We start from the raw sequence: 15,099 nt of genomic DNA on the forward strand, positions 1-15,099 counted from the left end.
AGCCACTAGTGAAACCTATGGCCCCCGGGTCTCTTTTCCATCATATAAGTTCTATTTTACATCTCTTTAGTTTCCCGTCAACTTGCCAATTTCTGTCGCCGTTCCTTTAATTTGCAATCTTTACTTTCCAATCTACAAACCAAAAATACCAAAAATATTTACTTTACCGTTTATCCATCTCTATCAGATCTCACTTTTGCAAGTAACCGTGAAGGGATTGACAACCCATTTATCGCGTTGGGTGCAAGTTGTTGATTGTTTGTGCAGGTATTCGATGACTTGTGCGTTATCTCCTACTGGATTGGTTCCTTGGTTCTCAAACTGAGGGAAATATTTACTCTACTTTGCTGCATCACCCTTTTCTCTTCAAGGGAAAAACCAACGCAAGATCAAGAGGTAGTAGGAAAAATTTCCGGCGCCGTTGCCGGGGAGATCTACGTCAAGTCAAGCCATACCAAGTACCCATCATAAACTCTTCTCTCTTGCATTACATTATTCTCCATTCGCCTCTCGTTTTCCTCCCCCCCACTTCTAAAATGATTTTTGATTTTTTTTCCTTTTCTTCGCCCCTCTTTCGTTCGTCTTTTTCGCTTGCTTCTTGTGTGCTCATGTGCTAGGATCGTTTGATTTGATCTCATGGCTAGTCCTCCCATCATTGTTAATACTCCCGATAATGAGGTCCTCAACTTTAAACAAAGGGAGGGAGAAAATCTAAAAGATGCTTGGTATAGAATTTGCAATGCTCAAAATAGATCTACTCGGAAGCAATCCACTACCGTTCTTCTTAGCAATTTTTATGTGGGTGTTACTCCTTGGAATAGGTATGTTCTAGATACAATAACCGGGGGAAATTTCTTGGGGAGTCATACTTCTGATTCTTACAATGTCATGATATATTTGCTAGGCCCCCACCTCTTTTGATCAATGGAACTATTTTAACCTTGGAACATGTGATGCAAAGACTTGATATTATTGAGAATAAAATTGCTACTATAGAGTTGATTGAAAAAAATTTGGATAAAAAGATTCATACAAATTACTCAACATGGATCTAAGGTAGGAGTTACTTTAAAGAATCTTAGAGAAAAGGAACCCATAGTTAATGAAAAGATAGATCAAGATTCTACTAGAATTGATAAACTCAAAGATGTTATTACCAACTTGGGTTCCGTTTTTTCTGCTGTTCAAAATACTTCAAATCTTCCTCCTTCCAAAGTTGCCAAGTTTATTTGCGTTCCTAAGAATAAGCGTGAATCTTCTAGTAAGGAAAATGAAGATCTCAAATCAATAAGTGTTCACCCCAACTTTTTCGATATTATTAAGGAACCTTTTGCCACAAATGAATTTCTCGATTTCTTGCCTAGGAGTTTGATCATTGATAAAACCAAAGAGTATCCTAAGGATTATACATGTTCAATTGAAAAATTGCATACCAAAGATGAAAATACTTAGATCTATTCGCGTTTTTATGCCTAGCTAAGGGCGTTAAACAATAGCGCGCTTGTTGGGAGGCAACCCAATTTTATTTTGTTCTTTGCTTTTTGTTCCTATTTTGTAATAAATAATTCATCTATCCTCTGGTTAGATGTGGTTTTATGTTTTAATTAGTGTTTGTGCCAAGTTGAACCTTCAGGATAGCTTACAGCGATAGTTGTGTTGATCCTGCTGAAAATCAAAAACTTTTGTGCCCGGTAAATTAGTTTTGATAATTCACAGAAACATGTTTTTGATCTGATTATTTTTGCTCTGGATTGATACACAAATTTCTCAGGTTTTACTAATTTGGATGGATTTTTTTGAGTTACAGAAGTATTCGAGAGTTACAGATTACTACAGATTGTTCTATTTCTGATAGATTCTGTTTTTTGCATGTTGTTTGCTTATTTTGATGAATCTATGGGTAGTATCGAGGGGTATGAACCATGGAAAAGTTGGAATACAATAGATATTACACCAATATAAATAAATAATGAGTTTGCAACAGTACCTTAAAGTGGTGATTTTTTATACTAACGGAGCTCATGAGATTTTCTGTTGAGTTTTGTGTTGTAAAGTTTTCAAGTTTTGGGTAAGGATTTGATGGACTATGGAATAAGGAGTGGCAAGAGCCTAAGTTTGGGGATGCCCAAGGCACCCCAAGTTAATATTCAAGGACAACCAAAAGCCTAAGCTTGGAGATGCCCCGGAAGGCGTGCCGTCTTTCATCTTCGTCTATCGGTAACTTTACTTGAGGCTATATTTTTATTCACCACATGATATGTGTTTTCCTTGGAGCGTCTTGTATGATTTGAGTCTTTTCTTTTTAGCACAACCATCCTTGATGTACACACCTTTTGGGATGGACACGCATGAATCATGATTTATTAGAATATTCTATGTGATCCACTTATATCTTTTGAACTAGGCAATATTGCTCTAGTACTTCACTTATATCTGTTTAGAGCACGGCAGTGGCTTTATTTTATAGAAATTGTTGAACTCTCATGATTCACTTATATTATTTTGAGAGTCTTTTAGAATAGCATGGTAATTTGCTTTGGTTATAAATTTAGTCCTAATATGATGGGCATCCAAGAGGGATATAATAATAACTTTCATGTACTGCATCAACTTGCTGTGTGAAGCTTTGAAATGCAGCATTGTCTCCACACACTGGCTCCTTAGCAGGCTCATGGTATATGGCTTCATGTGACATATTGATGACCCACAAGTGTAGGGGATCAATCGTAGTCCTTTTGATAAGTAAGAGTGTCGAACCCAACGAGGAGCAGAAGGAATTGATAAGCGGTTCTCAGTAAGGTGTTCTCTGCAAGCACTGAAATTGTAGGTGATAGATAGTTTTGTGATAAGATAAATAGTAATGAGTAACAAGTAAATAAAGTAAATAAAGTGCAGCAAGGTGGCCCAATCCTTTGTGTAGCAAAGGATAAGCCTGGGCAATTTCTAATAATGAGAAAGGAGCTCCCGAGGACACATGGGAATTATCGTCAAGCTAGCTTTCATCATGTTCATATGATTCACGTTCGGTACTTTGATAATTTGATATGTGGGTGGACTGGTGCTTGGGTACTGCCCTTACTTGGACAAGCATCCCACTTATGATTAACCCCTATTGCAAGCATCTGCAACTACAAAAGAAGTATTAAGGTAAACCTAACCACAACATTAAACATATGGATCCAAATCAGCCACTAACAAAGCAACACATAAACTAGGGTTTAAGCTTCTGTCACTCTAGCAACCCATCATCTACTTATTACTTCCCCATGCCTTCCTCTAGGCCCAAATATGGTGAAGTGTCATGTAGTCGATGTTCACATAACACCACTAGAGGAAAAGACAACATACCTCTCATCAAAATATCGAACGAATACCAAATTCACATGACTACTAATAGCAAGACTTCACCCATGTCCTCAGGAACAAACGTAACTACTCACAAAGCATATTCATGTTCATAATCATAGGAGTAATAATATGCATAAAGGATCTGAACATATGATCTTCCACCAAGTAAACCAATTAGCATCAACTACAAGGAGTAATCAACACTACTAGCAACCCACAAGTACCAATTTTTGGTTTTGATACAAGATTGGATACAAGAGATGAACTAGGGTTTTGAGAGGAGATGGTGATGGTGAAGATGTTGATGAAAATTGACCCCCTCTCGATGAGAGGATCGTTGGTGATGACGTTGGTGATGATTTCTCCCTCCCGGAGGGAAGTGCCCCCGGGAGAACAGCTCCGCCAGAGCCCTAGATTGGTTCCGCCAAGGTTCCACCTCATGGCGGCAGAGTTTCGTCCCGTAAGCTTGCCCACGATTTTTTCCAGGGTAAAAACTCGGATATAGCAGAAGATGGACACCGGGGGTCCACCAGGGGGTCCAGGAGATAGGGGGCGCACCCAGTAGGGTGGGGGCGCCCCCCACTCTCGTGGATGAGGTGTGGCCCCCCTGGTGTATTTCTTTCACCCAAAAATTCTTATTTACTCCAAAAAGATGTTTCGTGGAGTTTCAGGACTTTTGGAGCTGTGCAAAATAGGTTTCCAATGTTTGCTCCTTTTCCAGCCAGAATTCCAGCTGCCGGCATCCCCCCTCTTCATGGTAAACCTTGTAAAATAAGAGAGAATAGCCATAAGTATTGAGATATAATGTGTAATAACAGCCCATAATGCAATAAATATTGATATAAAAGCATGATGCAAAATGGACGTATCAACTCCCCCAAGCTTAGACCTCGCTTGTCCTCAAGCAGAAGCCAAAGTCAAAAAATATGTCCACATGTTTAGAGATAGAGGTGTCGATAAAAATAAAATATGGACATGAAGGAATCATGCTCATTCTTATAACAGCACATAAATAGATTTTTGTCATATGATTTATTATGCTCAAGTAACAATCAATTCACAATGTCAAGTATGGTTCAAAAACTTCATTGGGAACTAACAAACTATAATCTCAGTCATTGAAGCAATTGCAATTTATCGTAACATCAGAAAGAGTCAACAATAGAGCTTTTCAGCAAGCTCACATACTCAACTATCTTGTAGTCTTCTATAATTGCTAACACTCACGCAATACTTGTGGTTATGGAGTTTCAGCCGGACACTGAGAAAGATAGGGGCTTATTATGTTGCCTCCCAACGTATTCACCTTTAGGTGATGTCAACAATAATAGCCCATGCTAACTAACAACCAATTGGATATATATATATATATATATATATATATATATATATATATATATATATATATATATATATATATATCATGATCTTTCAAACACGAGGAGCTTGCCATAGGGTAAAATGAAAAAGGGAAAGGTGAGGATCACCTTGACTCGAGCATAAAGCAAAAACATAAAGTAAAAGATAGGCCCTTCGTAGAGGGAAGCAGAGGTTGTCATGCGCTTTTAGAGTTGGATACACAAAATCTTAATGCGAAAGAACATCACTTTATATTACCCCTTGTATGTGGACCTTTATTATGCAGTCCGTCGCTTTTATTACTTCCACAACAAGATCGTACAAAGCTTATTTTCTCCGCACTAATAAGTCATGCATATTTAGAGAGCAATTTTTATTGCTTGCACCGATGACAACTTACTTGAAGGATCTTACTCAATCCATAGGTAGGTATGGTGGACTCTCATGTCAAAAACTGGGTTTAAGGATATTTGGAAGCACAAGTAGTATCTCTACTTGGTGCAAGGAATTTGGCTAGCATGAGGGGGAAAGGCTAGCTCAACATGTTTGGAAGGTCAATAACAATATACTTTAACTGAGATGTGAGAAAACATAAACCATTACGTTGTCTTCCTTGTCCAACATCAACTCTTTTAGCATGTCATACCTAATGAGTGCTCCCAATCATAAAAGGTGTCCAAATTAATATATTTATATGTGAATCACTCTTTCCTTATTACTTCCTATTAATTGTAACAATGACCAAAACTACGTTCATCAACTCTCAACATTTTTTATGCCTCATACTTTCTATGTGTGAAGTTATCACTATCCATAAGATCAATATGGACTCTTTAATTCTTTCTACTTTCTCAAGATCATAGCAACGTATAAAAGCCCTTGACTCAACACTAATCTTTACTATAGATAGCTCACGGACTAGATTACAAAAAGAGATCACAAAGCAAAACTCAAAACTACTTGATATCAAAACTTCAATCTACTAGATCAAGATACTACTAAAAGGATCGAACTAAATAAAACGGTAAAGATAGGAGTGTGATGGTGATACGATACCGGGGCATGTCCCCCAAGCTTGGCAGTTGCCAAGGGGAGTGCCCATACCCATGTGATTATGTCCTTGGAGGTGATGAATGTGGATAATCGCACATTGAGCGTAACAGCTCCTCCAGCTTGCGGATAATGCCCTTGAGTCCGGCAATATGATCCTTCAACAGAATATTCTCCTGCGTGAGATACTTGTTCTGTATGCGAGCTAACTCAATCATCTTGAAAGCTTCAATTTCTGTTGGAGTAAATAGGTTAGGTAAAGGTTGAGGGATGTCTTCTTCTTTCACCGCCGGAGCTTGAACCTCCATGGCCTTCTGGATCCCTTCATCCTTGTCGATCTCTTCTGGTTCTTCTCTTTTCAGCTCTATCTTCAATAGCCAAGCATCCTTGTCGTCGTTGTTGGAGGAGGGCGACGTCATGGTGCTATTGTTCTGCAACAGAAACAACTCGAAATGAAAACATAGGATATTTGCATGATACAATGGTCAAAACCTTCAGGAGTATATATAATGAATTTTTATCGACCAAAATACGTAACGTGCAAGAAAATGGAGTCCGGGAGGCACACGAGGTGCCCACGAGACAGGGGGGCGCGCCCAGTAAGGGTGGGCGTGCCTTCCACTCTCGTGGGGGCCTCGTGTCCCTTTCAGACTACTTCTTTCTTCCTAAAATTCTTAAATATTCCAAAACTGATAGAAATTGCCATGGGAGTTGTTTTGGAGTCGGTTTACTTACCGTACCACATACCTATTCCTTTTTCGGAGTCTGGGACGTTCTGGAAAGTGTCCCTTATGTATTCCTCAGGGGTTACGGTTTCAATAATATTGGTTTCAACATTGATAGGATTACCTGAAATATAATGTTTAATTCTTTGACCGTTTACCACCCTTGGACTCGTGCCTTCGAAGTTGTTAATTTTTATGGCACCAGAACGATAGACCTACTCGATAATGTAGGGACCTTCCCATTTAGAGAGAAGTTTTCCTGCAAAAAACCTTAAACAAGAGTTGAATAATAATACATAGTCTCCTACGTTAAACTTACGCTTTTGTATCCTTTTATCATGCCAACGTTTGACTTTTTCTTTGAATAGCTTGGCATTCTCATATGCTTGGGTTCTCCATTCATCAAGTGAGCTAATGTCAAACAACCTCTTCTCACCGGCAAGTTTAAAGTCATAGTTGAGATCTTTAATAGTCCAATATGCTTTATGTTCAAGTTCAAGAGGTAAATGACATGCTTTTCCAGAAACCATCTTATATGGAGACATACCCATAGGATTTTTGTATGCAGTTCTATAGGCCCATAATGCATCATCAAGTTTTTTGGACCAATTCTTTCTAGATCTATTGACAGTCTTTTGCAAAATTAATTTGAGCTCTCTATTGCTCAACTCTACTTGACCACTAGACTGCGGATGATAAGGAGATGCGATTCTATGATTGACATCATACTTAGCAAGCATCTCACGGAAAGCACCATGAATAAAATGTGAACCACCATCAGTCATAAGATATCTAGGGACTCCAAACCTTGGAAAAATAACTTCTTTAAGCATTTTAATAGAGGTGTTATGATCAGCACTACTAGTTGGAATAGCTTCTACCCACTTAGTAACGTAATCAACAACAACTAAAATATGTGTATAACCATTAGAGGCAGGAAAAGGTCCCATATAATCAAAGCCCCAAACATCAAACAGTTCAATAACAAGAGAATAATTCATAGGCATTTCTTGACGTCTACTGATGTTACCTATTGATAACCCACAAGTATAGGGGATCGCAACAGCATTCGAGGGTAGAGTATTCAACCCAAATTTATTGATTCGACACAAGGGGAGCCAAAGAATATTCTTGAGTATTAGTAGTTGAGTTATCAATTCAACCACACCTGGATAACTTAGTATCTGCAGCAAAGTGTTTAGAAGCAAAAGTGGTATGATAATAAAGGTAACGGTAGCAAAAGTAAAGGTAAATGTTTTTGGGTTTTTGTAGTAGTTGTAACAGTAGCAACGGAAAAGTAAATAAGCGAAGAACAATATATGAAAAGCTCATAGGCAATGGATCAGTGATGGATAATTATGCCGGATGTGATTCCTCATGCAATAGTTATAACATAGGGTGATATAGAACTAGCTCCAATTCATCAATGTAATGTAGGCATGTATTCCGTAAATAGTCATACGTGCTTATGGAAAAGAACTTGCATGACATCTTTTGTCCTACCCTCCCGTTGCAGCGGGGTCCTTATGGAAACGAAGGGATATTAAGGCCTCCTTTTAATAGAGAACCGGAACAAAGCATTAGCACATAGTCAATACATGAACTCCTCAAACTACGGTCATCACCGAGAAGTATCCCGATTATTGTCACTTCGGCGTTGTCGGATCATAACACATAATAGGTGACTATAGACTTGCAAGATAGGATCAAGAACACACATATATTCATGAAAACATAATAGGTTCAGATCTGAAATCATGGCACTCGGGCCCTAGTGACAAGCATTAAGCATAGCAAAGTCATAGCAACATCAATCTCAGAACATAGTGGATACTAGGGATCAAACCCTAACAAAACTAACTTGATTACATGGTAAATCTCATCCAACCCATCACCGTCCAGCAAGCCTACGATGGAGTTACTCACGCACGGCGGTGAGCATCATGAAATTGGTGATGGAGGATGGTTGATGATGACGACGGTGATGAATACCCCTCTCTGGAGCCCCGAACGGACTCCAGATCAGCCCTCCCGAGAGAGATTAGGGCTTGGCGGCGGCTCCATGTCGTAAAACGCAATGAAACTTTCTCTCTGATTTTTTCTCCCCGGACGTGAATATATGGAGTTGGAGTTGATGTCGATGGAGGTCCAGGGGGCCATGAGATAGGAGGCCGCACCCTAGGGGGGGCGCCCCCCTGTCTCGTGGACAGGCTGTGGGCCCCCTGGCATTAATTCTTTCGCCAAAAATTCTTATTAATTCCAAAAAGTGCCCCGTGGATTTCTAGGACATTCTGAGAACTTTTCTTTTCTACACATAAAACAACATCATGGCAGTTCTGCTGAAAACAGCGTCAGTCCGGGTTAGTTTCATTCAAATCATGCAAGTTAGAGTCCAAAACAAGGGCAAAAGTGTTTGGAAAAGTAGATACATTGGAGACGTATCAACTCCCCCAAGCTTAAACCTTTGCTTGTCCTCAAGCAATTCAGTTGATAAACTAAAAGTGATAAAAAAAACTTTTACAAACTCTGTTTACTCTTGTTGTTGTAACATGAAAAGCCAGAATTCAGGTTTCAAAAAATATTATGAACTAACCATGCTCACAATAACACGTAGCTCTCACAATTACTCATATCAATAACATAATCAGCTAGCGAGCCATAATAATAAAACTCGGATGACAACACTTTCTCAAAATAATCATAACATGATATAACAAAATGGTATCTCACTAGCCCTTTCTAAGACCGCAAAACATAAATGCAGAGCACCTTTAAGGATCAAGGACTGACTAAACATTGTAATTCATGGTGAAAGAGATCCAGTCAAGTCATACCCAATATAAACCAATAATAATGAATGCAAATGGCAGTGTGATCTCCAGCAGGTGCTTTTTAATAAGAAAGATGATGACTCAACATAAAAGTAAATAGATAGGCCCTTCGCAGAGGGAAGCGGGGATTTGTAGAGGTGCCAGAGCTCGATTTTAAAATAGAGATTGAATAACATTTTGAGCGGCATACTTTCATTGTCAACGCAACAACTATGAGATGGCTGTATCTTCCATACTAAATGCATTATAGGCAGTTCCCAAACAGAATGGTAAAGGTTTATACTCCCCCAACCACTAACAAGCATCAATCCATGGCTTGCTCGAAACAACGAGTGCCTCCAACATACAACAGCCCTGGGGGAGTTTTGTTTAATTATTTTGATTTGCTTTGATCTTTTTGGATCATGGGACTGGGCATCCCGGTTACCGGCCCTTTCTCGTGAATGAGGAGCGGAGTCCACTCCTCGTGAGAATAACCCACCTAGCATGGAAGATATAGGCAGCCCTAGTTGTAACATGAGCTGCTCGAGCATACAAAACAGAATTTCATTTGAAGGTTTGGAGTTTGGCACATACAAATTTACTTGGAACGGCAGGTAAATACCGCATATAGGTAGGTATGGTGGACTCATATGGAACAACTTTGGGGATTAAGGAGTTTGGATGCACAAGCAGTATTCCCGCTTAGTACAGGTGAAGGCTAGCAAAAGAATGGGAAGCAACCAACTGAGAGAGCGACAACAGTCGTAAACATGCATTAAAATTAATTCACACTGAGTACAAGCATGAGTAGGATATAATCCACCATGAACATAAATATCGTGAAGGCTATGTTGATTTGATTCAACTACATGCATGAACATGTGCCAAGTCGAGTCACTTAATACATTCAAAGGAGGATACCATCCCATCATATCACATCATAATCATTCTAATAACATGTTGGCACGCAAGGTAAACCATTATAACTCATAGCTAATCAAGCATGGCACAAGTAACTATAATCTCTAAATGTCATTGCAAATATGTTTACTTCATAATAGCTGACTCAGGAACGATGAATTCATCATATTTACAAAAACAAGAGAGGTCGAGTTCATACCAGCTTTTCTCATCCCAATAAGTCCATCATATATTTTCATTATTGCCTTTCACTTGCACGACTGAATGATGTGTGTAATAATAAGAGTGCACGTGCATTGGACTAAGCTGGAATCTGCAAGCATTCAACTCAAGAGAGAATACAAGTAATATGGGCTCTAAATGAAATAGACAATCATGCATATAAGAGCCACTAAGCATTTTCAATATGGTCTTCTCGACCCCCAAAGGAAAGAAAAGAAAATAAAACTATTTACACGGGAAAGCTCCCAACAAGTAAAAGAAGAACGAGAAATCTTTTTGGGTTTTCATTTTAATTCTACTACAAGCATAGAATTTAAACTAACTAATTTTTTTGGTTTTTCTTAAGGTTTATCAAACACACAAGAAGAAAACTAAGAAAAAGAAATTTAAACTAGCATGGATAATACAATGAAATAGTATGAGCACCGACGACTAGTGTGTGAACATGAATGTAAAGTCGGTGAGAAATACGTACTCCCCCAAGATTAGGCTTTTGGCCTAAGTTGGTCTAGTACCAAGGACCGCCACTACTCTCCCCGGTGTAATGGGAGGTGTAATCAGGATACCACTGGCTGGTCATCTCCGGATCCCACTGGACAGATGAGGCACGATAAGGTCCAGTTCAGGTTCCAGCTCAGGTTCAGGCTCTGGAGTGAAAGCTTGGGCTCGATGATTATTCACCGCTTCTGGTGTGACAAGAAAATTTTCTGCAAGCAAATCAAACAACAGAGGCGCAGGCAAAATAATAATCTCAAAGTGTTTCTTATTGAATCTAAGTTTATATAAGAGCATCCTATCTTCGTTGTCAACAATAAACTTGTGTGCTACCATGCTCTTGTAATCTAAAATGTGAGGAGGCAATTTTATCTCCTCCTCCTCATGATGCCTAATGGGTATCTGAAAATGTTTAGCAAGATGTGCAACATAGATACCTCCAAATATGGGACCTTTTGTACGATTCAGGGCTAGTCGTTTAGCAACGACGGCACCCATACTAAAAGTATTGTCTCCCAGCAAAGCATGTTGAAGAATAATAATATCTGTAACACTCAAATTTCCACTATTTCCACGACCAATCAAGTATCTACTAGCAAATATAGCAAAATAGCATAAAACAAGAAAGTGTATGCTAGAGACCTTCGCCTCGGAGCCCTTCTTTGGCTCCTCTACAGCTATGGTGTTAACAAAGCCACCCACATCATCAGGATGGGGTTCATCTAATTCTCCCTCATAAAGTATCCTACATACCGCGCAAAAATGACGTAAAGACATTTCTTTGAATTCATCATATAAATGAAATGATACTGTAGGCAGTGATTTCTTAGGATAAAAATAAAAGTTTTGAACAAAAGTATTGGTAAGTAAGAGATACTGATCGATTCGGTCGTTGATGAAACCGGTGAAGCCTGGAGTCTCGATTAAAGCATAAAAGTCTTCATGAATTCCGGCTTCTTTCAAGAAATTCTCACATGGCCATTCGCACGAACGTACTTCCGCTAAGCGAGGAAGATTGTACTTGGCTTTTTCCTTCTCTTTGGCTTGTTTTTTCTGAGAGCTTTGGCTAGAAGAGCCTTTAGAAAGCCTCCTTAACATTTTCTGAAATTTTAGTAACTTCAAAATAAAAGTGGATAAAACGAAGCAAGATTGATAGCAACTACTCCTACAAGTGCCTAGAGCCTATATCATGCATTGGAATTGCTTGGGACCTCAAAAATTCAACATGCAAGCTCAAGAACATGGTTACCTAAGCAGCAAAAAATTGCAAAGAATAAAGCACTAGAACAAAAATTAATTGGACCAATGGAGGAGTCACATACCAATAAACAATCTCCCAAAGCAGTTTTGTGAATGGAGCTTTGAGCTAAGATATCGAAAATCGCAGCAAAACGAGCTAGAACTCGTGCTTGAGCTGGATGGGGATTTTTTTGGGTAGAAGATGAAGTGTGTGGGTACTGGCATAAGTGCAGGGGAGCCACCAGGGGGCCACGAGACAGGGGGCGCGCCCTACAGGGGGCCCCCCTCCTCTCTCGTGGCCTGGTGCTTGCCCCTCCTGCAATGTTTTTAGTGCCTAAAATCCTCAAATATTCCAGAAAAAATCATACTAAATTTACAAGGCATTTGGAGCACTTTTATTTTTGGACTATTTTTTTAATGCACGGATAATTCAGGAAATAGACGGATAATACTATTTTTGCTTTATTTATTCTAAATAACAGAAAGTAAAAGGAGGGTACAGAAGGTTGTGCCTTCTAGTTTCATCCATCTCGTGATCATCAAAATGAACCCGCTAACAAGGTTGATCAAGTCTTGTTAATAGACTCATTCCGAATAACAAGGAACCAGAGAAATTTCGAATAATAGTAAGTTACCTCAACGGGGATATGAAAATCCCCAACAATAAGAATATCATACTTTTTCTTGACAGTAGGGAGAGGAAATTCAAAACCTCCAAAAATAATAGTTGGAACTTTTTCAATAGAATTGATGCTATAAACTTGAGATTGTTTCCTCGGAAAGTGTACCGTATGCTCATTACCATTAACATGAAAAGTGACATTGCCTTTGTTGCAATCAATAACAGCCCCTGCAGTATTAAGAAAAGGTCTACCAAGGATAATAGACATACTATCGTCCTCGGGAATATCAAGAATAACAAAGCCCGTTAAGATAGTGACATTTGCAAGCACAACAGGCACATCCTCACAAACACCGACAGGTATATCAGTTGATTTATCAGCCATTTGCAAAGATATTTCAGTAGGTGTCAACTTATTCAATTCAAGTCTACGATATAAAGTGAGAGGCATAACACTAACACCGGCTCCAAGATCACATAAAGCAGTTCTGACATAATTTCTTTTAATGGAGCATGGTATAGTTGGAACACCCGGATCTCCAAGTTTCTTTGGTATTCCACCCTTAAAAGTGTAATTAGCAAGCATGGTGGAAATTTCAGCTTCCGGTATCTTTCTTTTATTTGTGATGATATCCTTCATATACTTAGCATAAGGATTTACTTTAAGCATATCCGTTAAGTGCATACGTAAGAAAATAGGTCTAATCATTTCATCAAAGCTCTCAAAATCCTCATCATACTTTGACTTGGATGGTTTAGGGGGAAAGGGCATGGCTTTCTGAACCCATGGTTCTCTTTCTTTACCGTGCTTCCTAGGAACAAAATATCTCTTATCATAACGTTGATTCTTTGATTGTGGGTTATCAAAATCAACAGTAGGTTCAATCTCTACATCATTATCTTTGCTAGGTTGAGCATCAACATGAACATTATCATTAACATTATCACTAGGTTCATGTTCATCACCTGATTGTGTTTCAGCATCAGAAATAGAAATATCATTGGGACTCCCAGGTGTGTCTACAGTAGATTCACTAGAAGCATGCAACGTTCTATCGTTTTTCTTCTTCTTCTTTTTAGAAGAACTAGGTGCCTCTAAATTATTTCTCTAAGAGTCTTGCTCGATTCTCTTAGGGTGACCTTCAGGATACAAAGGTTCCTGAGTCATTCTACCAGTTTTAGTAGCCACTCTAACGGCAAAGTCATTTTTATTATCAATTCATCAAGCAAATCATTTTGAGCTTTGAGTACTTGCTCAACTTGAGTAGCAACCATAGAAGCATATTTGCTAACGCGGTGAAGTTCATCTTTAACTCTAGCCAAATTATCACCTACGCGTTCTATCTCGAAAGCATTATTCTTGAACTCTCTACCAACATAAGCATTAAAACTTTCTTGTCTAGCCATAAAGTCATCAAATTCATCTAAGCATGGGCTATGAAATTTAGTAGAGGGTATCTCAACTTTATCATATCTATAGAGAGAATTTACCTTTACTACCTGTGTCGGGTTATCAAGACAATATGGTTCTTCAGGCGGTAAATTAAGACCATGTATTTCTTCAATAGGAGGTAAATTCTTAACATCTTCAGCTTTAATACCTTTTTCTTTCATTGATTTCTTTGCCTCTTGCATATCTTCAGGACTGAGAAATAAAACACATCTCTTCTTCGGAGTGGGTTTAGGAATAGGCTTAGGAGTTGGCTCAATTGGTTCAGGAATTACTTCAGGAACTGTCTCAGGAAGAGTCCAATTATTTTCATTAGTCAACATATTATTCAATAATATTTCAGCTTCATCGACTGTTCTTTCCCTGAAAACACAACCAACACAACTATCCAAGTAGTCCTTGGAAGCATCGGTTAGTCCATTATAAAAGATATCAAGTATTTCATTTTTCTTAAGAGGATGATCAGGCAAAGCTTTAAGTAACCAGAGAAGCCTCCCCCAAGCTTGTGGGAGACTCTCTTATTTGATTTGCACAAAATTATATATTTCCCGCAAGGCAGCTTGTTTCTTATGAGCAGGGAAATATTTAGCAGAGAAGTAATAAATCATATCCTGGGGACTACGCACACAACCAGGAGCAAGAGAATTATACCAAGTCTTAGCATCACCCTTTAATGAGAACGGAAATATCTTAAGGATGTATAAATAGCGAGACTTCTCATCATGAGTGAACAGGGTGGCTATATCATTTAACTTGGTAAGATGTGCCACAACAGTTTTAGATTCAAGGCCATAAAAAGGATCAGATTCAACTAAAGTAATAATATCAGGATCAACAGAGAATTCACAATCCTTA

The sequence above is a fragment of the Triticum aestivum genome, chromosome 1B (genome assembly GCF_018294505.1).
Source record: "Triticum aestivum cultivar Chinese Spring chromosome 1B, IWGSC CS RefSeq v2.1, whole genome shotgun sequence".
In the NCBI taxonomy this organism is placed as follows: Eukaryota; Viridiplantae; Streptophyta; class Magnoliopsida; order Poales; family Poaceae; genus Triticum; species Triticum aestivum.